Source organism: Accipiter gentilis, chromosome 34 (genome assembly GCF_929443795.1).
Source record: "Accipiter gentilis chromosome 34, bAccGen1.1, whole genome shotgun sequence".
Taxonomy (NCBI): Eukaryota; Metazoa; Chordata; class Aves; order Accipitriformes; family Accipitridae; genus Astur; species Astur gentilis.
Window position 1 is genome coordinate 11,316,223 of NC_064913.1, and position 25,563 is coordinate 11,341,785.

General features: G+C 42.4%; 1 protein-coding gene across 3 annotated transcripts in view; it reads right to left on the reverse strand.

Annotated features, from left to right (window-relative positions):
* Positions 1-24,964, reverse strand: part of ATP2B1 (ATPase plasma membrane Ca2+ transporting 1) — a 63,398-nt gene extending 38,434 nt beyond the window's left edge. For all 3 annotated transcript variants that reach the window (XM_049791942.1, XM_049791941.1, XM_049791944.1), the window contains exon 1: positions 24,665-24,964. The gene's annotated coding sequence lies outside the window, so the exon portion shown is untranslated. The remainder of the gene's footprint in view (positions 1-24,664) is intronic.
* Between the last annotated feature and the right edge of the window lie 599 nt (positions 24,965-25,563).

Here is a 25,563-nt window from a genome sequence, read left to right on the forward strand (position 1 = left end):
TATCCTTTAAGTGAAGAAATTCATGCAAATCATATATGAAAGAGTGCTTTTTAAAGCCACAACACATCTTTATGTAATGCCTAAAATATGGACGCCGTTGGCCAACTAGTAGCCTAGGAAGATTTATCAATTGGCATCTGATCATAAGCTATGACAGTGTAACAAGAAGCAGATCACGCAAATGACTTTGTATAGCTACGGAAAAGATGCTGCAGCTGCTAATTAGGCAAAAATAGAACAAGCAGAATGCCCCACAACTAACTGCATCAAACGTGATTCAATTTTAATTAAGAAAAGCTCTGTTCAAGCCTCTAGCAAGATCCTTGCACTTGAGGGCCAGATACACCCAAAACCAAGTACAGACATGAGGTTAGGAAAAGCTACAGCTCTAGTCACTGCTCACTTGACATTGAAAAGCTTTGAGACTGACTATTGAGCCAGAGCAAGACTTGCTTTCACGTGCAAGTAATCTTAAGAGCAATAACATTGCTTAATCACTGCTCACACAGTGCTTTGAATCTATGCATCTAGGTCCATTTTTGTTAAGACGTCATAGTCCCGTGATTAGCTAATTACTAACAGTTTCTACTGGAAGGGGTTCTCAGATGTTCTGAAGTACCTCAATGGTGTCCGAACGTACCAATGGACCCTTAGGGTTCACAGACAAGTTCAATAAGCTTATAAAAGCAGTGCGGTTCTGCAGATGAGCTCTAGTAGTGTTACAGATTATTTGGCACATCCATGTTAGGAAATAGCTGTGGAAAATTGAAAAGAACAGCGTGAAGACTTCAAATTCTGAATACTGAGCATGAGCAGTTTTACTCCAAATCATAAAAACTTGGTTAAACATTAGCAACTGTTACACCAAATCAGACCAGAAAGAATCTGCTCCAGTAGCCCATTTTCACCAGGCATTAACGGACAGTACAAAAGCCTCTCAGCACATGGGTACAGAATGGACTTACCTTAACATAGTTTCTTTGCCAATTCCTACAGAAAAATCTCACTACAAATTTCTTTAAGAAATGTCCTTAATGCAGTTTTGATGTCAGACCTTGCAAAATTCAATCGCTTCCTGTTACAGCAAGTTCCAACAGTCCACTTTTGTAACAAAGCGGCGATGCATAATGCAACTATAAACAGTGAAATTCAAGTATCGTAAAAAGAAAGCTCATTTTTAAGCTGCATAGATCATCTAATAATATTTATCTCTTCAACTAGTGGAATCTTTTGTTTTGACCAGTGTTCCAGTTCTCAATTCAATTCTTGCAGCAGCCATTTGAGATACATTATCTGAGTAGCACGAGCTCTGAAGCACTATAGTTAAAAGCAACTCACCTCAAACTTCCAATCTTCTAATATCTCAAATTTTAAATTCAAGAAACAGTTACCATACTAAAAGTCACTTACACACCATTGCTGAAGTTCCAGCTTATTTAAAGTTTAATTCAGTTGAAGTTATGTTAAAGTCCAGCTTAAACAAGCTGCACACAAGATGATTAAGAAAAGTCTATCTTTCATTAGGCACATCAACTTTTGGATAAGCCCTTGTTTACATATCACAGAGTAGGACCAACCTTAAAGCTGTTGTCTGTCACACCCAAATGACTAAAATTCCTGCACTGCAGAGGCACCTTACAGCAGCAGCACGTTCTCTCGTAGGCAGGATTCAGATGCTTGTGCAAATCTCTCTGAAGAGACCCTGCCGCTCTATGACTGTAATAGATTCACTGACACCTTGTATCATCACGGCTGCCTATGAGGAGTACCGCATCTTAAACTCCTTACCCAAATCAAATTAATATTTATTGCTAAGTGGGTGTGTTTTGTTACCAAAGACATTAATTCAAAACCATAACCCATGAAACAAAGGTTAGGTAATTTTACCAGTGTTAGAAGTTCGACAGCCTCGCAAGCCTCTGTAGTTGGACTGGAAAAAGGACAAGCTCTAAACAGAAGTCTACCTGTAGAGATGTTTACCAAAGCATGCAGAGACTATAGATTACAACTCTAGTGCCACCAGAACATACTGTGTTGACCAAGCTAGAACAAGCTGTAGCATGTTCTTGAAGTGTTCTTGTAACAATACTTTAAATATAAACCCATGGTATTCCCCTGCCCCAGGGCTAAAAAGCAGCTACTATTGAGGCAGCCCTGAACATCAAGTACACTTAAAAAAGGACTCCAGAAACAGTCCTTCATAGGTGAAAGTATTTAGTAATTAGTAATTTAGTATTTCCCTCTATTTGGAAGAATGCTATAATCTATGTTCTACATTCATGAAAATTAATGCTACCTTGAAGTGATAGTTTGCAGTGGCCATGCACTGACAATCAAATGTGAACGGCCGAGTTTGAGTGGCAAAATTACTACTGCCCAGATGCACAGGACCTAGCTTACTTTAGACCCCTATCCAAGTCTTTCCTATTACTGAATTTGTATTTAATACATACTTCACCAGCCTACTGGTAATGCATTTTAATATTGATCAAGAAAATTAAATCTTAAAACACTTAAGGAAACTCATACCTCAAGAGTCAAAGCTCCAGCAGTTATATATCCTGTGTCATTCAATTTAATTTTTACATCTGCTTGAGCACTATGCATTCAGATATTAAGCATTAGCTGGTACTAGCATTTGACCTTCAACAACACCCTAAAGCTGGTTGCTGTAATATAGGAAAAGGCTTGCAAAGTGATTATCTCAGGAAAGCCTTTGTTTAATCTAATTAGTTCAATGAAGACTGGACAGTTCTACATACCAAGAGGCTGCAGTGATAAAAACTGTCCCCATATGTTTCAGTTGTCATGTCATTTTAATCCGTTTCAAAAAACAGCTTTTGAGATACTGAAAAATATGCCTTTGCATACTTCAGTTTGAAACCCACAGCACTAGGTATGTTCCACAGCTTCAAACCATCACATGACAGTTTTCCTTAGGGGGAAAAAAACCCCAGTTGTCTGTAATATTATTATAATGGAAAGTAATTGTAACTGAGAAAGTGACCTGGAAATCACACTGAAAAACTCTGAGGTCTTCTGCTCTAGAGGGTCAGTTTTCTTACTTTCAAGTAGGTATGAGGGTCTGTCTCTTAAAGGCTACAGAAACTCACCAGCCGATTCACAAGAAATACGAATGAATGCTAATAAAATAAAAAGTTCATTCACAACAGTATGCATTTACAGGTCACTATCCCGTATGTTAAAATGTGCCTAACCGAACATCTAGGAGTTAAATCAGTTCAGTGGCAGGCTGTTGGTTTAGTGGAAGCATCTCAGAGAACCTAGCTCATGAAGAGGCAATTACAAATAGATTGAACAGCTAAGAGGAAGAGGGCACAAGCTGCAACAGAAAGTTTTTAATACGTCACCTTCAGCCCCACAGCGTTGTAGTGACGAGTTTCCCTTATTACAACTCCTGTTGTAATGATAAATTCAAAGGTCACAAGTTTCACTGAGTTCTCAAAGAGAAATCTGACTTCACTCTGAAGCTTAATCTCTTGGGAGGCAGATGTACTCCCCTAACAGAAATAAAAACTGGCTACTGTTCCTAGACTCTGCAGTGGGTGTAAACACTGGTATTTATCACACTTAATCTAAAGGATTGCTGCTGCCTACTGTGATCTGTAGTAGCAGTTTCATGCCACTAGCCTCTTTTGCTTTAAGATCCCAAATTATTTCTTATTGAAATGATGGCTAACAAATTTGGACTTCAGTAGTCTGAAGTCAATTCAGTAGTACAAATTAGCAATGTTCACACAAAGGATTCTCGCATCATTTCCCTCCTATTTTGGTAGCAGCAAGGGAAAACTCTGACAGTCTTGAAGGCGAGTTATTACAGCATGAAGAACATGACCTTCTCTTACGAAGCAGCTCTCTCCACAGCCTCTGCAAGGAGCCCAGCAAGCGAGCAGACATTGTCTTACGGCACCAACCACCTGCCCAGGCCAGCGCTGCCCTGCCTTTTCCAAGCCATGGCCTTCCCACGCTCACGAAGCACGTCAGCTCCAACTGAAGTGACAGCTGGATTAAGAAACAAGATCAAAAAGTGCTGTATAGAATACTCTGAGTAGAAAAACTATGTTATCAAAAGCTTAAACTAATCATTAGCTCTCTGAATTTAAGGTATTTTAACTTGAACGGGAGAACTGAATAGATACAAGAGACTGATCCAACAAGCAGGGCTTCAGAAAAACCTGTGAGCACTTTCAAAGAACATCAGACTTTGAGACATACTGGAAAGCTCTACCGAGTAAAACCAATGCGATCATCATTACAGAACGTGTCAAGTGTCCCGTGTATTTAAAATACTCTCCTATTACTCTTCCATACTCTCCTATTTCATATCACAATGCTGACTCGTCCACAAGAAGCCAACCCCTTCAAGACATAAACCCATGCAGGAGAGTTGAGTTTTTAACTACTTAAAACACTCTTCTGAAAGCAGGAGTTACTCATTCCAAATATCCATTAACGGAGCAATGTCTTGAAGGGTCTCCTACAGTCCACGGCTCCGATCAGCACTCAGACAGCTTCTCCCTTCTGACCCACAAGCCCCGGAGCTTCATTCTCAGTACTTCCTTTTACTAGGCTCGTCTACTTTTTGCTCTGTGATGACATCGTAAACTGGGCGGGGGGGGGGGGGGGGGGGGGGGGACACACACACACACAAAAAAGGCTAAATTTGACAGGACAGCTTATAATACCAGGTAATTCCAAGTTAAGACTATAATCCCAGAGAAAAAAATTTTAACATCTGGATATGACTCTGTCCCATTCGACATTGTTTCTAGCGTGTTCAAGTACCTGCAATGCATTTAGTGTGTCTGTCAGGTTCCTCAGATAACTTGAGATGAGTGGAGCTGCCGAAATTTGGACTACGGCAGCTGATGGCTGAAGTCAAACCTGGGATATCACAAAGTTCCACCTACTAGTGTTTAAAATGCAAGAAAAAAAAGTTTGCCCAATGACCACCAACATTTTCTATTACTTTAGATCCATTGAGTCCTAAACAGGACAACTGAGAATTTAAAGTCTCTTAATTCTGCACAGTTCAGGCTAAAAATGTTTATTTGGGATAATTATGCCATAAAGTAAGTTCTATTAACAGGTCTGTCATTAATAACAATATAAAACCCTAAAAGTAGATATATTGGTTTTTTGCCATAAAGCCATCCATTCACATTAATATGTTCAGGAACAACTTACCATACTTTTCCTCATCAATATCTATCAAAACCACATTGACAAAAATTACAATAAAAAAAGATGGACTTTTTCAAAAAAAGAGATGGTAGTATGGCATGCTACTTATTAAAATTATGCATCATAAAACTACAACAGAGTTTACTCGCATTCCCAAATTACAAGGTGCATCCCAGTCACAAAACCTGACAGGCATGCGTTAAATGAGGCATACGACATCGTTATATGCAGCTAAGTTTCAAGTAAAGGGAAAGTGGGACGGTACCAAATTTCATCCAACAGAGCTGGAATTGGATTCCTGGATTTCAGTCGCTTGTTGCATTTAGGTTTAAAGCTTAGTGCATGCCTGTAAGCGATGCATCCAGTTGGTCAGTTCTGACAATAATTACGACTAGGAGCAAAACAGCAGCTGACTTCCTCATAACAGTTATTCCTAGAGGTATATTGCTTGTCTTGAGAAATCTTTTTTATCTTTTTTAACAAAGCCTCTAATTTTTGCTGTTGCTCCTTAACCCTGTTTCTGATACCTTTTGAGCTAAACGCATATTTCAGATGTTACCTTTATTTTTATTTCCATCTTTCAATTCCCACAATACCATACATGCATACCATTGAAATTGCTTTAGTCAGTTGGAGCAATGATTTTCTTCTCTTCCCATGTCATTAGACAGTAAGTAGCATTAGTGGAATTTTTTTTGTTCTAAAGCGCCAAGTCAACTTCAGGAGTTCTTCACACCAGAAACTGTTTCAGAACATGTTGCACCCATTTAAATTAAAACAGATTCAAAGCTAAATTGCAAGTAACACTTCAGCCAGAACCAGACATCCACCATCTCATCTTGATTTAAACACTCCCCCTTTTTTCTTCCAGAAAGTATTCTTTCATATTAATATCTATCTAAGCAAAGTGGTATGCTTTTGACTGTAACCATGCTTCCTGATATCAAAGAGATGCCAAAAGCTCTTTAGAGCTATGAGCCTTCCTTCAGGCAAAGGGCAAAAGGCCATCCCTGCCTGATCCTTGTTGTATTCAGGAAACCTCGAGAGAGAAATTTAAAATTAGTCTTAAACCTACTAGGAAATATCTATGCCCAATGAAATTAAGCTTAATTACTTCTAAAAGTCACTCTGCATATGACTCCTTTCTATTAATTAGGGCAGTAAAATTAACTTAGTAGGGTAAGTTTTAAGGGTAAGTTTAAGTCTTTTTGCTACCTTGCACTAGCTTACTGCTATATAGAAAGAGTACTACAAAATATATGCTCACTGAACTGTAAACACATAACATATAAATAGTAGTATTTATGTGGTAAATCATCCATTTATGATCCTCAAAATCATCATCCCCAGCAAGCAATGGTTTGGAATGTAAAAAAAAGCAAAACAAAACCCCTAGCTCTGGTCGCCCCTCTCAATGAGCACACACTATGATGCTAAGTTGGATATCTGTTTTGTCATCTTGTGGCCAAAGTTGAAGAAGCTTCCCTCTTGTTCTGTAAGATGCCAGTTTGAGAGCCTCCATCTCCAGATCTTTCAAAAACCTTCTGGAGGTACAAGAACACAGTTTATCCTTATCCTGAAACCCTTAAAAAGCCCTACTTCCTGAAAAATTTAAAATTTGAAAGCGATGCTAGCTTCCCCTGCATGTCGTATTAGTCCCTGCCTGCCAGAAAACACCGAGTAAACTGGCTAAAGAGTCATTCTGAGAAAATCCCTTCCAAAAATTGCAATTACATTTGCCATCTTCTATTCCTAAGGAGCCAAAGGTTTTAATTCAAACATCATAAAGAGTCTACACTGGAGTAGCTCTTTCAGACCTATTGCGCAAGTTTGCTGCTCCTGCTGGTGGTGGCAAGAAGAGCTTCAGGGTTTGTGTTTTGTGGTTTTGGGGTTGTTTTGTTGGTTTTTGTTTGTTTGTTTTTTAACCACAATATTTGAATTTAAGAATCCACTGTATGGCTTTGCAAGAAACACAGGTGTGGAATCTCTTGCGAACTTCTTCATTATGATTATACTGATCATCCCTTTAGATCTTTTTGATAAGTTTTGAGAGCTTAGCTCACTAACCCATTCTAGCCGGCCTCCTCTTTCTGGTACAGCATAAGAAGCAGCTTCAGCAAGTTGAGCCTCATGGTATTATCTGATATGTTTTACCATTTAGTGAGGCTACATACTGCTGTATCCTCCAGGCATATCTCCAGTTTCAAAAGTGGTCCTTCCTCATGATTATACTTTTTGATCTTGCTGAAGTCTGACACCCACTTAAAGGCTAAGTTCTCACGCTGCCTGCCCTGTCCTGCTCTTTCAGCCACTCTTTTTATAGAACTTTTTCATTTATTCAGGGTTGGTTGCTGGTTTGGGGTTTTCTGCATACATTTAAGCATTACTGCAATATAGTTACTGGTACCTGTCCATAGAATGATGTTGAATTAAATGTTGTGTCATCAGTGCGAGTTACACGACAATCCCTGGTCCACTATTCAATACAAGGTAATCAACCCTTCTCTTGGCAGGTTTTTTCCTTAACATAGAGAGGGAGTGTGTACGCACTGTTAGTAGACAGGATGCACAAAGCTGAGATTCCCATCACAGCAATTCCTGAGTCTAACAAAGCAAGTCTGTCACATCCTCAGGTGACCAAAGGTATGGCTGTGCTACAGTGTCGAGGCACAAGACTTCCACCCACGGAGGTCCTGAAGCAGCTCTCATTATTCGACACTAACAACACTGCGACTTACACCTGCCACCCTTATCCTTTTGCATTGGGAAAAGCTTTAATTGGCAACTATGTTAATGAAGTAATAGACTGTGTGAAAGCCTGCTGTCGCAACGGTCACATAGGCAACCCAGGGCTCAGAATAGTAACTTCTCATGTGCCTTTTTACTCTTCTCTCACAGCACCTCAGCCACTGAGAGACAGCACTTTGGTTTGGGTCCTGCTCCAAGTTCCATCTCTCTTGAGACACGCAGCACTCTGACCAGTTTTAGCACCCCTTCCTTTACTAATCCTTTTTTCATTGCTCTTGCTTTCTCCCTGCATTTCCATGATCTTTAAGAATAGACAATTTTTATTTTTTTTTTTTTTTTACAGCAATGCGATCTGCCCTTCTGGATCCGAGGAGATGGAAAGCACCATGCATGTTCCTAAGCCTCCGCCCTCCCACTAGCTGTGATCGTAGCCCTGCATTTCACTTCTCTACAGTCTAAGAGTGGGCTACTCGCAGCAGCAGAAAGCAGTCATGCAAAAAGCGTTTCCCCCTCCTCCCCAGCCACAAAATAAAGCCAAAAGATTTAAATATCAGGGTTTCTACTGGTTGAACAAGTTACCACAACAGATTCCCCAGAAGTTTTTCCACAAGATGCCAGAATAGCCGATTTATTTGTAGAAGTCATGAAGGCAATGTGGATATGCCAACATAAGAGACACCCATTCAGCTAATGCTGTGAGCATCTTCATCATGGAACCATGTTGCTGCCACCTTTCAGATAACATTAATCTCCATTCAAGAAAAGGTTCATTTTCCCTCCGTTATTTCAGGTAAAGTGACATGCTACTAAATAAATCGCATGATACATCACTCTACCGCCAAGGCTAGACACCGTTTGAACTGAATAGCAAATTCACCAGACCGTCACATAGCAGCTCGAGCAGCTTTAGTAAACTTAATTCATTTCTCAGTTCTGGTAGGCTATTTAATAATTGCTGTACAAACTGCCTATGCACAATTAACAATTGTAGCTTCATTTCTAAAGTCTTCAGGTGTGAAGATCTGTACTGTACACAACTCTTTAGGTTTCTGAAAGCCCAAGAGTCATCAGTTGCATGATTAATTCATTAGAAAAAAGTGACTGGGGAAAAGAATGCAAATGGAGCCATGCTCCCTGATATTTAAAAGTCCTATTCCACCTAGCAAAAGAAATCCCTCCCCTAGTTTCCTGTAAACCAAAGGTCTTAACTCTTCCGTAGTACCAGTGGATCTTATCAATTTGTAGATGGTTGTGCTTCCAGTGTAAACAGCAAGCATTCAGATTAGGAGGTGAACTAGGTGTCTATTTAGCTCTGGCACAACGCTTATTCTTCTAGGTAGGGAAAGGCCATGCCTCGAAAAACTTCACAGCAACCAGCTGGACCTATTCAGCGCTGAGGATCAGATATTTGTTTCCCTCACTCTCCTGCCCCATCGAAGCACAAGGCTATCAGAAATAACGTGGCAAACCAGCAGGCACTCAGGTGCCTAGAGCATAAGTACCATTGGCATAAACAGTAAAGTTTCAGTCTCCTGCTAAGGCAGCTCTGAATCCTCAGCAGTAATTCCTAGTGGCTACTTCAATCAGGGTAATATTCCTCCTTCCAAAAGACAGCATCTGAGTCAGGAGCCTACTGCCATTAGTTCAGCTGCAGCTGAGCCTCAGGGCCAAGAGTCAACCCATCCATGAAGACTACAGATTGTCATTCTGACTCAGACCTGTTTTGTTCCTTCTACATAAAGGTGCTTCCCACAAGCGTTTGTTTATTTTACAGTGGCGCATAGTAACATTCTGCAACTTCTGCAATCAGGTTGTTTTTAGCAATAGCATACAATCTCTCTGAAGAAAGGGAATTGGGAAGGGCAGTATCAGCTCCTCCACTCAAGGGACAAACTTCAAGCCGCCTGCTAAAGTGTTGAATTTGTGCACATTAGACTAATTCCAGCTGGCCACTGCTGAAGGCACAAACTCTTAAGAACCAAGATTTGTATGTCCAGCTCACGGTTTCCAACGAACTTCCTCAAAGGGCCATTGCAATTACACATCTGACAGTAGCGCATCTCAGCTCAGAGCGAGTTTCTTTCTCCATACAGCCAAGCAGGGCCTCACTGACCAGCCCTGGTAAGTCAGAAGCTAGTTAAATTTTCAGTCCAGCCCCTGCAGCCCACAAGTTTCCCTTACTGCAGCAAACAGGTAAAGCAGAGCAGAGAAGCCGAGAGCTTCGCTAGCCTGAGGCTAGCAACACTCAGGGAAATGACGTTTCCCCATTGCAGGGAAGTGACTGCAGTGCATCAGCGTATCATGAAACAAGAGTGACACAGCACCATGAAACAAGAGATAACATGAATTACCAAAACTCCCACAGTTAGGGACTCAGTCTTTCTAGAGGTAATTTTGGAAGATGCACAGAAATTTCTCCCTCTGCCTCCAAGCGCTCCACAGCCAAGCAGTCTCCCGTATTCCCATCTTCCTCCCAGAATACCATCCCCTGGTTTCCCAGCGCCTTCAACAGACTCTTTAGCTTGAAGGACACATAGCAGTCTGTCTCCATGCCTAATGGAGAAGAGAAAGTAGACTGCTAGGAAGCAGCTGTGCTAGGACTGTTCTCCAAAATGCTGCTTATTATTTCAGTCCCATTAAGAATGGCTTATTTCAATTTGTCAAGGGAAGTACAGGAAGAAACCATCTGAAAACCTTTATAATTAAGGATGATTTCAGTAGCGTTTCCAAAAAAAACTACCTGATGTAGTCAAGACTTAGAAAAAACTGGCGCAAGTATGAAGTCTGCTAGTAACAAGTAGCAGGCTCACTTTTCACACTTTCAGACTTTATAATTTTTCCCTAGGCAGGCTACCAAACACTGGTTAGGAAGAAGCGAAACTTCTTACTGAGGAGTCCTACACATTGAAAAACAACCACACACCTCATTACAAAGTTATAATATGAATTTGGCTCATTTAAGTCTGTGCATTGTGTCAGGCAGGTTGACAGCCAAGTCCTACTGTGGTCTCTAATCTATGTTTAGTTAAATTCTTAGTACGATTCTACTTCCAATATTTTACAACATTGTTTTGTTTCCTCCTTTTCTGGAGGAAAGGGATGCTTTAAAATAGACACAAATTTTTACCAACAGAATCCTGAATATCCTTCATATGTTTAACATTCACAGGTATAACAGCACAGCTTATACACAGTGCTTCCCATTCACCTTCAGGAGAAACATGCATTTACACTGAACATTTGTGTAGTTTTGTATTTTGCATTTGTACACTCAATACCAGAAGCTTTCTCTAGACTGGTAATAGCAAGTTGATTCTTGGTACACTACCACTCCTGCTACAGGTATCAGATCTTTGCACATGGATCCGTTCCTATCGAAATCTTTCCCTCTAACCAAATCAGCATGAAACTGGGGTGGTGGTTGTTTTTTCTGGTTTGGGGGGCGGGGGGGGGGGTGTTGGTTTTTTTGTTGGTTGGTGAGGGGGTTTTTTTGCAGGGGCTGGTGGTGGAATATCTTATTTTGTTGGTATCTGAACACAATTTAGAGCAGTTATGTAATTAAGGGAACTCAGCAATGTGATCAAACAGTATATGGTCAGAATCCAGAACCAAACTAAGTGTGAAGGAACAAACAATTCTAGGCAGCTACACAGCTGTCTGTCAAAACCACAATCTGGTTTGAGGCATGATGCTTTTTGCACATAATTAAGACTAAACAGCTTTCAAGACCGCTTTCTTCCTTAAAACTCAAAAAGTAGGTACTTACTAAAACATTACCTTGTTGTTGAGCAATTACTATTAAAATAAGCCATTAGCTGTCAAAAAGTATTTTTTCACTGAGCAAATACTTTCAAGTATTTAAACAATTGTCTCAGCAAAATTGCTCAAAGAAAGCTTAAACCAAGCTATTTTAAGCTACTTTATTATTTTAAGCTATTTTAAGATTAGGAATCTCTAACTCCTTAACTTGGAGGTTTCTAAAATACACTGGGCTTTCCTAGAAAAATGGAAGCATTTCCCTGTGCACTGAGAATCCTCAGCTGCTCTTGCTTGACAAAATTAAGGTTGAAGGCAGGCATTGCTAAACTAAATTTGATGGCCTATGTTTTGCAGTCCACAAGTTTTAGTTTACTTGTCAACTAACGTGAACATTATTAAAATACAACTTTGGACATTAAAACAAAAATTATTGAGCATGGCAGTAAAACTCTAAATTCTGATCATAAGTGGGGGGATATCCAAGTCATAGGGCTAAACTTCAAGACCTTAATCCACAATAGCACGCACAAAGGGAAAAACTGGGAGAGCAGAATATTTGGTAATGGGAACACACTTGCCGTGAGAGGAAGACTTGTTCTAACCTTTGTGTGAACACCTGGGCAACTGCCTGTTTTCATACAGCCAAGCAGTCCCTTCTCAGTACAGCAATGCCTAAAGACATCTACAGACACAGGTAGACCCAAAGAGAAATCTAACAGGAGGAACCACAAGAGAGTTCGGCTACACCAAATTCTTAAATCAGGTTTGCACAGTAGTTTTCCTGTTCCAAAATATTTGACAGTCAGGATTCATACAAGCAAACACCTGGACAAAAGACTGCGCTTTCCAGGAAATGCACCTTGCAGGCCTGAAAAGCCAGAAAACATCCTCAGATTTAGCAACCAGAAACCAAGCTCTCCACATCACAAGGTTCAGGGGTTCTTGTTCAGAGATATTCTGAACTAGAAAACATTAAAAAGGCAGTTTGGCTTGTTATTCCACTTACCCAGCTTCAGACCAGTTACTGACCAGAATAGTAGGGTAGTTATTCTCTCAGTCTTCCAAAATTGTTAAACCATGCCCCAATCCCAGAAAGCAAAAATAACTAGACTAGTAGTATAACAGAGTAATAGCATCAGAAAACAAGAACACAGAATGAATTGCATTGGCACGTAAATATGCCTGTTGACTTCCAAGAGCAATTGTTTTGATTATGGACATAACACCTTTCTATACCAAGACCTCATTCAAGGCCTGAACTTCTTCCATTCTGGCTGAGAATTTTTATATCCAATATCTCTTCACATAGGAAGAAACCAGTAGTCTCAGAATGAGCAAATAAATGTACAGAGCACTGTAATTTATGGAAGGAAGTTTTCTTACCCCGTGGAGGGCTTCCAGATGTTATACCCCTTTATGTACATACAGCACAAAGTACCTATAAAAATAGGGCTCAGATGTATGACTAGATGTACAAGTAGTTGGTGTCTTACTTTGGATAGCCCCATCCAAACACTGATACACAAAAACAGACCAGACTACAATTACAAAGGTATATACAACACCAGTGCTTACCATTATAGCAGGAGATAGCATCTGAGACACCTGATTAGCTTTCAGTAACTATTTGTTGACCCATTTTTCAGGAAAATCCCTCTTCCATTCATTAAACTGTTCTTAACCCGGAATTTCACACAGGCATTTTTGTAAGAGGTGTTATTCGACTATTTAAGCTCACAAAAGCTATTTTTGCAGAGCCAGCAGAGGGAGTACAGACATCATTTTACTTATCAGCTATGGAAAAGATACTCACCTTGTAAGAAAGCACTAAAAGAGCTGTGCCTGCAAACCTAATGCGGTTACTTTAAAGCATGCCAAGAACTTCCTCAGGCTTTCAGAGACATGTATGTCAATGGCCAGGAGAGTTGGTGTTTTGTTTCTGATCCCCACCCAGCAGTCACATCTCAAAGTCTGGTATCTGACAAAAATGGCAGGATCAACTCTAACAGTACTAACAAGTACCATAAGCCTGATGCTTCACATGTCAAAACCAAACATTATAGAGCTACAGTTCAACCTAGTCAACAATTTTTATTCCTATGGATTCTGCCGTTTCTCAATTTCAGAAGAGCTAAACCCTTTCGGTTGTTCATTTCTTAAAAAGCAGCTTCATCTGGAAGAGAAGTTGAGAAACTCAGATTTCAAGATGACCCACTAGCAAAAGAGCCAGGAAGGTACGGCTTGGCGTGGTCTTGGACTGGAAGGTAACAGCTAACCTTTCTGCTGGCATTCCCAGAGGCACACACCTACTGGCAAATCTGGTTTTACACATCCTCTGAGGCAAGAGCTCTGCTGCTTTATTTAGCATTTCCATTGATCAGCCTGCTTTGGAGTTGGTAATTAGGACTGAACCATGTTGACACAGCAGCGGCTGTGGAAACAGTCTGAAAGAGGAACGGGCTTTAAGCAGACAGATTGATAGCTTTTTGCCATCTCATGGAGGTGAATACTCAGCTCTAGGCCAACACAAGACAACATACCTTCCTGGCAAAAACTTCATAAACAGACACTCCTTGCTTGTTTAGACTGCAAAATTTTGACAGGATTTTTTTTATTTTTTAAATAAAGTCAGTATTTCCCAACTTCTTGGTAGGAGGCTAAGCTAATACAATATTCTTGCCAATCTTAAGCATTTATCAAACTATTTTATCGGGTGGCTATTTCTAAGTTTCACTATTTAGAAGTTCATATACAAAGAGGTCACACAAATGCAATGAGCTCCTCAGCCTCAAAGTTTCCTCTAGAAGAGCAGCATAACACTCTCCTCCTCTCAAAGAAAAGATAAATTTCCATAATCTTAAACTTCACATGAACTTTTAAAAAGCTTTGGCAGCTTGAATCATTAGTTTTTGATTACTACCTATCCAAGAAGAAGAATGTGCCTGTAGCTATGGAATTTAGCCTTCACTTGTTTCAAGTTCTGAAAATAGAAGAACCACCCTTTGGCAAGTTAGACGGCTGCTTCTGCTCCCCACTTCCTACAGGAAAGTGTCGTTCGCTTCTCAGCTTCATTTTCACATAGCAGATTCGCTAAACGAGTAAGTCAATGGGCCAAACTGGTTCCCATTTTACAGAGCTTACGGTCGAATACTGTATAGCTGACTAAAGTTTCTCCCGTAGCGTGGGACAAGACCACCTCACTGTTTTGCTGTTGAAATTCAGGGCTCCAGCAGCGTCCCTGGTTCCCAGGACTCCGACCAGGCTGCTCAGTGTGCTTTATGTAGGGCAACCACAGCAGGAGAAGCCCTGCCTCTTCCATCACAAACATAGTGATGCCCAAGTATCAGGATGTGTCCCGACCACTCTGATCATCCTGCCCTTCCCCAAGTTATTGCCGTCTCTTGTGACAACAGTGAAGTTTCTGCAGATACACGAGAAGCTGATCCTGATAGGAAAAATGCTGTTTTTCAGGCAGACTGGTTATCTAACCGGACTCACCACACAGATAATCCAATACCAGTGCCAACTCAAAACAGGGCACAGAACTGCAATGAACCTGCTTGAGTCAAGCAAATGGAAACCATGCTTGCAGGAAAAGATGTATTTGTCAAAAGATGTGACTGAATTTATGACAACAAAGTCTTGAACAGGTGGTATAAGCAAGGTGAATGCCAAAAATTCACATAGCAATTTATTGGTTGAGTATGATACCACAACTCTAATTCATCCTGCAACTGGAGCCTCATTAAGCTCCCAAATAATTATGTTTATAATACCCTTTATATCTGAGAGACTGACATTAGGCTTCTAATCAGCAGGTTACAACATGTGATCTATTTATACAGAATAGGTAGGGTGGGGGGAAGGACTGAAAAGCCCCTTGAAACATGATTATATTTGGAGCACTTTTCCTCTTGGATAAGTTTCTACAGCAAATTCCACAGAATTTTACACTTTAAAATTACTACAGCTGCCTTTAAGGATCTATGGAGGTTTACCTCAGTTTTTCACCTGAAAAGCTGAAGACCTTACATTTAGAACACAGCATAACAATTACTGATTCCAGTATTAATCACTCCCTGAGATTTAGTACTTCAATAATTAGCAACAGACAGCATGCAGCAGATGTGAGAGCTTTTTTAGAAGCCAATGCTGAAGTTGTGCTCTTCCCTTACCCCTTTTCTCCTCTCACCACCTGGAGGTCAGAACTGAAGTTCTGAAGCCTGTTTGCATTCCACGGATTACAAGTTTACATTCCTCCCATCACACCCGAGACTCACCTGATCAAATGGTAACAACTATATGGAAGGTAGGCACCTTCAGGCTTTTTATTTATGTATTTATTAAATAGGCAATGGGTACATAATAACTTCTCCGCGGAAGATTAAATTTAGCCACCTAGGACACTATCTAAAATAGTCACGTGAATCTTATCTTAGACGCACTTGTGTCTCTTCAACAGAAGAGTGACAAGTTTCAGTTTTTTTAAGATGTTTATGTAAGTGGCCAGGATTGCTCTGCTGAAGTTAAGCGCTGTCGGCTGAACTTGCATATCAAGCAGCTGCACTACCATGTCAGAGCAGGCACATGCAAGAGGAAGGATGTGGTTTCACAGTTAGTTTAGGAATATCCGAGCCTACGCTACTGCCTGAAGGTACAGTCCTGCGCCCCAGCCTGTGCCAGCACCGATGCTCACCCGACCTCAAGGTCAGGGGACAGCCCTCGACGAGGACCAGTGATGAGGAAGACGGCAGCCATGCCGGCGGTTCCTCCAGAAGGTCACACGGGTGATGGGGACTACTCCCGTCCAGCGCAGCAGAGGCCCTACCACCTCAAGTCAATCGTGGGAGCTCTTCTCACCCCACGTTCATCCTGGGAAAAAGAAGAGCCTGGCTGCACCTTCTCTGTGAGGCCCCGCTGAAGACCATCACCAGGGTCCCTCCTCAGCCTCCTCCCTTCCACGTCAAGCAAAGCCGCCTTGCTCATCCTCTAACCGGCTTAGTGACCCTCCGCCAGCCTCTCCCCGTCAGGAGACGTTGCAAAACAACAGGACGCCGTTCTGGATGCAGCCTCACGAGCATGATGGAGGTCAAGAACCTGCTGGCCACGCTCCTGCTGATGTTCTCGCCAGCACAGGAGAAACCTGCTGCTGCTGACTCAGGCTCCCCTGTCTAGCAGCATGGCCAAGACCTTTCCTCCAGACCTCCTCCTCTTCCTCCTCCTCCTCCAGCCCCACCGCAGAGGTACAGGCCCCAGCAGCCCCACTTTCCTGTTCACCCTCACCCCCAGGGATCTAGACCCCCCCCGGCAGCCCTACCACCACAATCCAGCACCCACGCATCGCCGTTTCCAGCTATCCCTACACGTCACAGAGAAGAGGAAAGCCCTTCGGTAGGGTTTTTACTTTGCTGGCTCAGTAATGCTCAGGAGGGGCCTTTGGCAACTCCCGTCAGGAGCTTGAAACAAGCCTGGTTTATGATTACTGCCTCAGAGTAACATGTATTTACTTCGTCCGGTTGAAAGCGTTTTGCCTGTGGTTATATATAGCTTTATTCTCCATATTCATTTCTCTAGCTTTAGGTTTGACAATAGCATGAGAACATTAATCTTCCAGCCTATGCAAATTCAGTGTTTCAGTTTTGGAGTGAGTAGTCCACTTACCAAAAATGTTACTACAGTATATTCCCAGAAAATAAAAATAAAGTACTCCCCTCAAGCATCTACCCCTTGTATTTTTCCATCTGGTAAACTGATTTCCTGTGCTTTGAGATAGCTTAATTTCACACCGCAGCTTTAGGGCGTCAGACTTTGCATAACCAAGACAACCTTTACTGAATGGTTTTGGCAATACAGTTTGAGGTGCTGCTGTCCAGTGCCCAGCAACGCCACGGTCAACAAGGAAAAAATAAACGACATGTAAATTGTTCATTCACAAGCAGACAATAACCTTAGTAAGCGCCACTGTTTTATGTGCTGGTATTTCATTTTTGGAAGTGTGTGTTTGTACTAAAGCTCTTTCAAAAGTTCCCTGTATCCTGGTATGCACCAGGAGCAGCTGTCTCTCATCTGAAGGATAGCTCCGCTACGAGTGCCTCCACTAACAGAAACCAAATAACATGAAAAAAAAAAAAAAAAAAAAAAAAAGAAATCTGAAAGGTAAGAGACCATGCTTTTCTCAAATCCTAGATAATTTGGTGCTTTATTACCAAATCTCTTTCAACTCGCTTTAGAAGCACAGCTCCAGTTTAGAAACAAACCCCTAGAACTGCAGTCACTGCAGCCAAATCTACCTATTACCAACAGAAAGTCTGAAATCAGACTTTGTGTAGATGTTAAGACATTTCACTATGCAAAGCAAGCTCATTACAGAACATGAAAATTGCAGCCACTGTTAACTACGTGGATTTCAGAGCTGAAGTAGGTGAACACAAGCTGAAATGATTGGAGCTGTTAATAAAGCAGAAGTAAAAGCAGTTGTGCTAGCAGCGGTAAAGCACCTACCCTCTCCAGCTGTCAGTCTCAACTATGTACATTTGAAAGCTGTCTGGCACAGATCCTGCCAGCCAGTTTAAATCATTTTATGTTTCACACAACCTCACCAGAATGAGGCTGCTAGACACTGCCCTAACTTAGGTATTGATTTGCATTGTTATTCCATAGGCTTCATGGAGTTTTGCACCAGCTTCATTCCCGAGAGAAGAAAAATTGGCAGACCCAAGTGACATAAAGCAATTTAAAGTGCAATATCAACAGTGATAGCAGTTGCACCTAGATGAAAGTGAAAAAACTCCTGCTCAATATGCATATTACAATCCTGCTTTAGTCTCTATCTAAATAGCCAGGAGAGGTTCAAAAATACTACCCTTTCACAAATAATTTAAGGTTAACCATATCTGTCATCTTTTCTACCCATTTCTTGTTACTATTTCCTCAGTCTTACCTACGTAAAAACCTCAGAAAGCAAGTCTGGACGCAAAATATGACAAGCAACTTTTCATTTCCTCCACTGCTGCAGTATCAGAAACCACCTAGGCATATAGCTAACCTGTAATATTTTTTAATATTTTACTTAGTGCAAAGATCTCTATGCCTAGATCCAAATAATCTTTTCTGGAAAGCCATTAGTTGAAGGCTGGCACTCAAACTACTCTCCGATCTAACGTCAGAACAATAACTTCAAGTTCTTCTACACGAAAAGGTTAATACTCTCTAGGGAATGGTTCCATGTGATGACCATGCAAGGAAGAACCTTTCCACACCACCGATCCGAAGACTTGTGCTGCTTCCCTCGTACAAGCCTCGCCTCTCGCCTTGGAGATCCCAGTCTGTGCACAAGGATTGTGTAACACAAATCATCTACTGGTGCAGCAAGTAGACGCAAAGGAGCAGAGATGGCACAAAGGAGGGGGAAGTTATTGAGCAGCCCAGGACAGTGTGAAATGAAAGTAGCTACTGGGCCACCTCAGCCACCCCATGAAACTTTCCACTCACAGTGACAAGCCAAATAGGCAAGTACAAATGAAGATGTCTCGCTGTCCTCGCAGTCTCTTGGACTAGGCTGATCAACACAGCAGCTTCAGAGGACCATGAGAAAAGTGTGCCATAACTTCAGAATATTAAAAAAGCAATCAAACATCTTATATGAACAGAAGTGACTAGCAAGTCTTCTGATCAGGACTTGAAAGACTCACATTCCTTGAAACACCTACCACATATAACCAAATGTTTTCCAAGCTTTTGGAGAGTCACGGTGGCTTCTTCACTTTTTATAATATTCTACAAGTACTCATAAAATAAGCTTGCAGTAGCTAGAAGACTACTTTATTGCTAGTGACTAAGCTCCTTATTTCAATGAAGAGCATAGCACTATGGTCCTTTCTTTCTATGGTGGAAAAACTCCACCAAACACAGCTAATGTCTCTTCTTCCTCCTTTCTCCATATGGAGTTATCAGTTGTTTTTTATTGGTTTTAAAACCAGATATACTGATCTGATTTGCAAATGAAGTTTATTCTCTCATACAGATATGGGGTGTCTTTTTTTTTGTTTTGTTTTTTTCAGAAATTTGTTATCACATAAGACCTAAGACGTCTCAATTTCATTAGAAATGCAGTAGTTCAGGAAGCCAAAGTACACACTGCAAGCAACACATCCTTGTATTTGCATAGACACAGAAGCAATCCTGAAAGATCCACATGGACAAGCCGCCAGTCACTTGTCAAATAACAAGTGCAAAAATGGTTGTGTGATCTCTATGTAAGGGCACGGCACATCTGTAACATTCCAGCGAAAAGAGCACTTGATTTTTCTTCCACTGGTGCATGTATTGTAAAGGTGATAAAGATCACCTCGGATTCAAAAATCTTAGAATGAATACCAAAGTTTGTGTTTCGATGAAGACCCAAGACAAACAGAAAAAGAGTACACCACTGTGAACCTTGGGTTGAGTCCCACGAAGTTAGGTAGTTACTGAAAGCAAGAGCAGCCGAATCATCTTTTCTGCCTGGAGATGGGGTTTGCCGCTATCGACTATGCAGGGTACGGTACATCCCGGGCCTCCTCTTCGTAGACCAGACACTGTACACCAAGTGGTCAGAACCCAATAGTGTTGTATTCCCTGCTGCCACCTTATCTTTCTGTGAATATAAGGGCACAAGTAAGGGTAGCAGATTACAAGTGATAGGCTCCGCAGAAGTGTGTTTTAAGAACACGGTGTTTCCTGTGCTCGCTGGGAATTAAGGCGGCATCCAGCTCGTAAGCAATATTAAAAAAAACTGAGACAGGCAGACCACTGAAGTTCAGTGTAGGAGTCCATGCAGGAACTTATCTAGCTCTCTCCTCCAAAGCAGTATCAGAAAATAACCAGCGATAAGCCAACACTACCCCTACGGCTGAGACCGGTCATACTTTAAGTGGCAAAACCAGCCCGACTTAGTAGCCGGCCTCAAAGCTTATCAAGGCTGTCATCCTCAAAATGCATCCATGCACTCCTTAACTGCACAGTACAGCTGCAAACAGCAGTAAGGGGAGGGTATACCCTCTTCCTCAGTCCATTCCCCTCCAAAGGCAAGGCAGATGTTGTTTGTCTGTCTTGTAACAGCAAGTTACATCTTATCTCTTACTGGACAAAAAGAATTTGGATTTATTTTCAGAGCTATTTCTGGGCCTTTTTTTTTTTTTTTTTTTTAAATTAAAAAAAAAGCCTCCTACATTTTCTTTACATTTCTTCTCCCACCAGACCTTTAACATACCAACTGAGAAAGACTCATGTCTACTTTGCAATTCAGCAAAATTAAACTAATAACACCTCCTGCTGTCATCTGTCAGTTAGAATAAGATTTATAAGTGGCAGCAGCAATCACTTTCATAATGTTTACTGGAATATGAATAGTCTGAACAGGCAGATCCCTCAAATTTACTGTTCGTATCAAGTGAAACCTGTCATGAAAACTAGAAACTCATTTTTATAAACTGTATTTGAAAGCCTGATAATTTAGAAAAAAAAAGAGAAACCGGACAATACCATGTGCTTGTGATAAAATTACATTTGGTGTAAAAAGATGAGACTGTTCCAGGATGGGTTAGTCTAATATTTTGCCTGTTGATTTCACTGTACATGTCACCCCGCAAAAATCCTCCTTCTATACTGCTTACTATCATTGTTTCCATCTTCTGTATGCAGCTGCCCTGTTTCAGAGGCACTGAACACATTTTTAGTTTTTACATGCGGATACAAATGTTTGGGGGGCTTCACGAACAACAAAAATCCTTCCTTCCTTCCTTATTTTTTACCACTCTGCTGTGCAATTAGTGAACTAGTTCTTTAGTGAATTAGTTCTTTATTTGAACCCAAAGCCAGTGGAAAACTAACATTAGTGACAGTTATTTAAAAGTGAAGAAATCTAAATCTAAAGACAAACTATTTTGAGTTAATTCTTAATGCTTGTGAGAAATACCCATCCTCTACATAAATCATCCTACATTTTACTTTTCTTTTTCAAACGGGCAACTGTATCACCTCATGTCCACTGCCCTCCTTGTTCTTCCATCAGTCAACTTTGTATGGACAAATAAAAACGATGCCTTCAAGAGAAAATTCAACAAGTTTGAATAAAAAAAAAAAACCAAACCTGCTTGAGACTGTTGCACACACTATAGCAAGCCAGCAGGCAGAGCTAATCTTAGCTTTTCAGACACAGTACTGCAACCCCTAGATTTTATCTAATTTTTAATTAAAATACTCTACAGAGAAAGATTATTATCTCCTGAACAGCAGCTTTTAACAAGTTTTATTATTATTATTCATTTTAAGACAAGTTGAGGATACTAAAGAGTACAAATTTAAGAATATTATTGCAATTTTATTGATCCTTTTGGAGGAAAATAAGCATGCTTTTCGACAACAAAATCTGCTATAGATCCAAGTAGTCTTCCTTATTTCTCAGAAGATATTTAAATGCCCTGGGCTAATCATGGCGGTTCATTATCCCACATTAGATTAAATTTTGCTCACTGAAACCCGACTTCAACTCCGAGCAAAATGAGCATCCTTGTTGCACTAGTGTTATTTTCCCTTTAAAAACAGAAGAGAACATATATTAAAATAAACAGTTCAAACACTGAAAGACATCACTGAGGTCACATTTCAGCGGTAAAGAATGCTCAGTGCCATTAATATTTAGTCTACCTTAATGGAAGAAATTTGAGTTAGAAGATACTTTAGGTTATCTTGTCCACCCTTATGTCAGGGGACACTTGCTTGCTATGGCATGTTATTGATTGCTTTGCCAAGTCCATTTTGAACTTGTCAGTTAATATTGAGTTCCCAGCTCTAAACCTTAAACGTTGGCAAAGTTAATACTTCCAAAGCATCTGTTTTGGAGGTGGCTTCAGCAGATCCAACCTACGTTTCTTCCTTCTTAATACCTTCATCTTATGACTGTCTCCAGTTTATCATATCCTTTTCTGAATAAACTCAAACAGTAAAAAAAAAAAAAAAAAGGTAATTACTAGACCTTCTTGACTGAGCTGCAGAACATTTACAAGCCTCTCAGCTTCCTGTTAAGCTTCTACAACATGGTTTAGAGGTTCTCGATTTTAACAGCTGACAGAAGTTCTCTATATTGTGGTCCATGAAGGAGTCGCTTTCTAAATGAGATTCTAACGTTAGATTGTAGGGTGGTTTAATTGGTAGGATCGCTCACAGATTATTAGCCGATTGTATATTACACGAATGGGGTTCCTTTGCTTATACCATTATCTGTATGCAATGCAACTTTATAAGAAACCAATACAGTTTACCCAACGCTAATGTGACGCTAGCCTGTTTTCTGCTTTAAGTTCCCAAACACATCTGCTTAATATGCAATAGTGAGTCACTGTGTGTGTGCATACACAGTACAGCCACAATTCCCTTTAAAATTAGTTTTGACTTGTATCATTTTAGTTACCTACATGTAAGCAGCAGTTTTCTTTGAATGAACTGAAGCAGTAATGTTGAAATTCAGCACCGAGATAGCAACATTGATTGGGAAAACCTGCACGCCTCTGTATACAACACAGGATCCCCGTTTTCTTCAGATAACCCAACCTGGGGGGGTTACCGTAACGAACAGAGAGAGCAGCAATACACCGAACGACACAACGATGCTGTTCCAGACCGAAAATTTCACATTGAAGTGTACGGAGGTTTGGTTTTTTTTTCCTCACTGAATTCAGTGACCACTTTTTCCACTGACACCGAGAGAGTTTCCATTCATTATGCCATAAGTATTAAAGTCCTAGTACATTGGAAGCTATTCCTGCCAAAAGAGCCAATAGTTTAAAGATACCCAAGTTTACCTCTCTCGGAATTCATGATCTGTGGTGTTTGGAACAAATCCTTGAAAAGCTCCAACAAATGCGTTGTGGGGGGAGCACTAGCTATAGCTACTGTTACCACCTTCTGAATACACTTCATGATGAACCAAGGAGTCTGCAAGTTATCTAGCCAAGATCTTTTCAAGCACCTAAAAAAACACAATTTCAACTCAAATTCATTAGGACCCACAAGTGTTTTAAAGATGCAGCAGCTTTTGGACAGGCGGCAGTTTTCCAAAAGCACGCTCTACTTCTCCCCTCAGCAAGTCAAGATTGTCAATCGCCGAAGATGCAAGACACGTTTCCCAGGTCCATTTGGCTTGGGACATCTCTTCCAAAAAGGGACACGGTAAGGGACAATGATTTGGGTATTTATTAACCTAGCTAGTCACCCCTCAAACACTGTTAAGCCAGATCGCAGCGCAAGCAGAGCCTCAGAAGGAGGGTTTAAGGCAAGGCACAAGGCGTTCTCACCAGTTCCTTTTGGACAGACCTCGAGATGAAAGCCTCGGCACCTGAACTTACACATTTAAGAATGCTGTATGTAACAGATATTTAAGGACTTCTGTAATGGGGATCTTAAAATGGCAAGAAAGAAGCCCCCGAAATCTTGTTACTGCGCATCTTTCTCCCCCCCCCCCACATATGCAGTTTAAAAAGCAAAACGTAAAAAAAGACATCCACGTATTACTAAGGGTTTGTGTCGAGCGTGGAACACGCATAGCGCTGCACAGCCTCCTGTTACAGCCGTGCAAACAGGTTGCCCCTCGGGCTGAAACACCCGGGACAGACTCACCCACCGCTCCCGGTTTCCAAACTCTTCCAGGAGGGAAGAGGGGGCTCAGGCAGACACCCCCCACACACACCCTCCCGAAGACCCCGCGACCTTTCCACGAAGACCTTCCTCCCGGAATCCTAGATCCTGCCGATCTCAGCCTTTACCGACAGGCTCGGCGGGGGAAGCCCGGGCGGCGCGGACACCCGTTCCGTTCCGTTCCACCCGTGAGCGGCGAGCGCTCCCTCCCGCGCCCGGCGGCCGCCAGCCATCCCCCCCCCGGCGGAGGCTCCGGCTCCGGCCCCGCTCCCGAACTCACGTGGTGCCACATCCAAAGGTTACGGGCACCGCCGGGACGAGGACGAAGCGGTCCCCGCCGCCGTCGGAGCCGCTTCCCACCGCCGCTCCGCTCTCACCGGCGGCGCGAAGCCTGCCAGGGTTTTTCTTTCCCGGTTCCCGTAGGGACGCCGCATCCCTTCCCAGCCCGCACCGGTCGATGGGCAGCCCGGTCAGGCATCGATAAATCAAAACAGCCCGCCCGCTCCGACGGGAAAAGAACCGAACGACCCGGCCGCGGCCAAAAAACACCGCCCCGGGGGCGCGGCGGGCGGGCGGGCGGGCGAGGGAGGGAGGGAGGAGGCGGCGGCGGGGCCGGGGGGGGGGGGGACGGGGGGGACGGGGCCGGGGACTGCACGGGTGCCGGTGCCGGGCTCCCGGCCCCCGCGGGGCGGCGGAGAGGCTCCCGGGATGCCGGTGTCGTGCAGCCGCAGCGGGCTAATCCCGGCTACTTAACCCGGCGGGGGCTGAGCACCGCCTTAATCCGCCCGCCTCTCCCCCCCCCCCCCCTCCTCCTCCTCCTCCTCCTCCCCACAGTCTCCCACCCACCCGCCACCACCGGACCGGGGGTCTGCGGGGCCGCGGTGTGCCGGCCCTGCCCGCCGTGGTGGTGGTGGTTGCGGTTCCCACGGGAGGCTCAGCCCCGCATCCCGCTGCCCTCAAGGTCACGCCGCGCCCCGGTTGCACGGCGGCGGCCAGGTGCGCGCTCCGGTTACCTGCGGGGAGGGAAGAAAAAAAGAAAAAAAAAAAAAAAAAAGCCAAAAAAAAAAAAACAAAACCCAAACCGGCGAAACCCCCGGCACCCCGCTTCCCCGGGCTGAACCGCGGCCACGGCCCGCTGCTGGGCGGTGAACGGAGCGTTAGGCTGCACCTGCCGCCGGG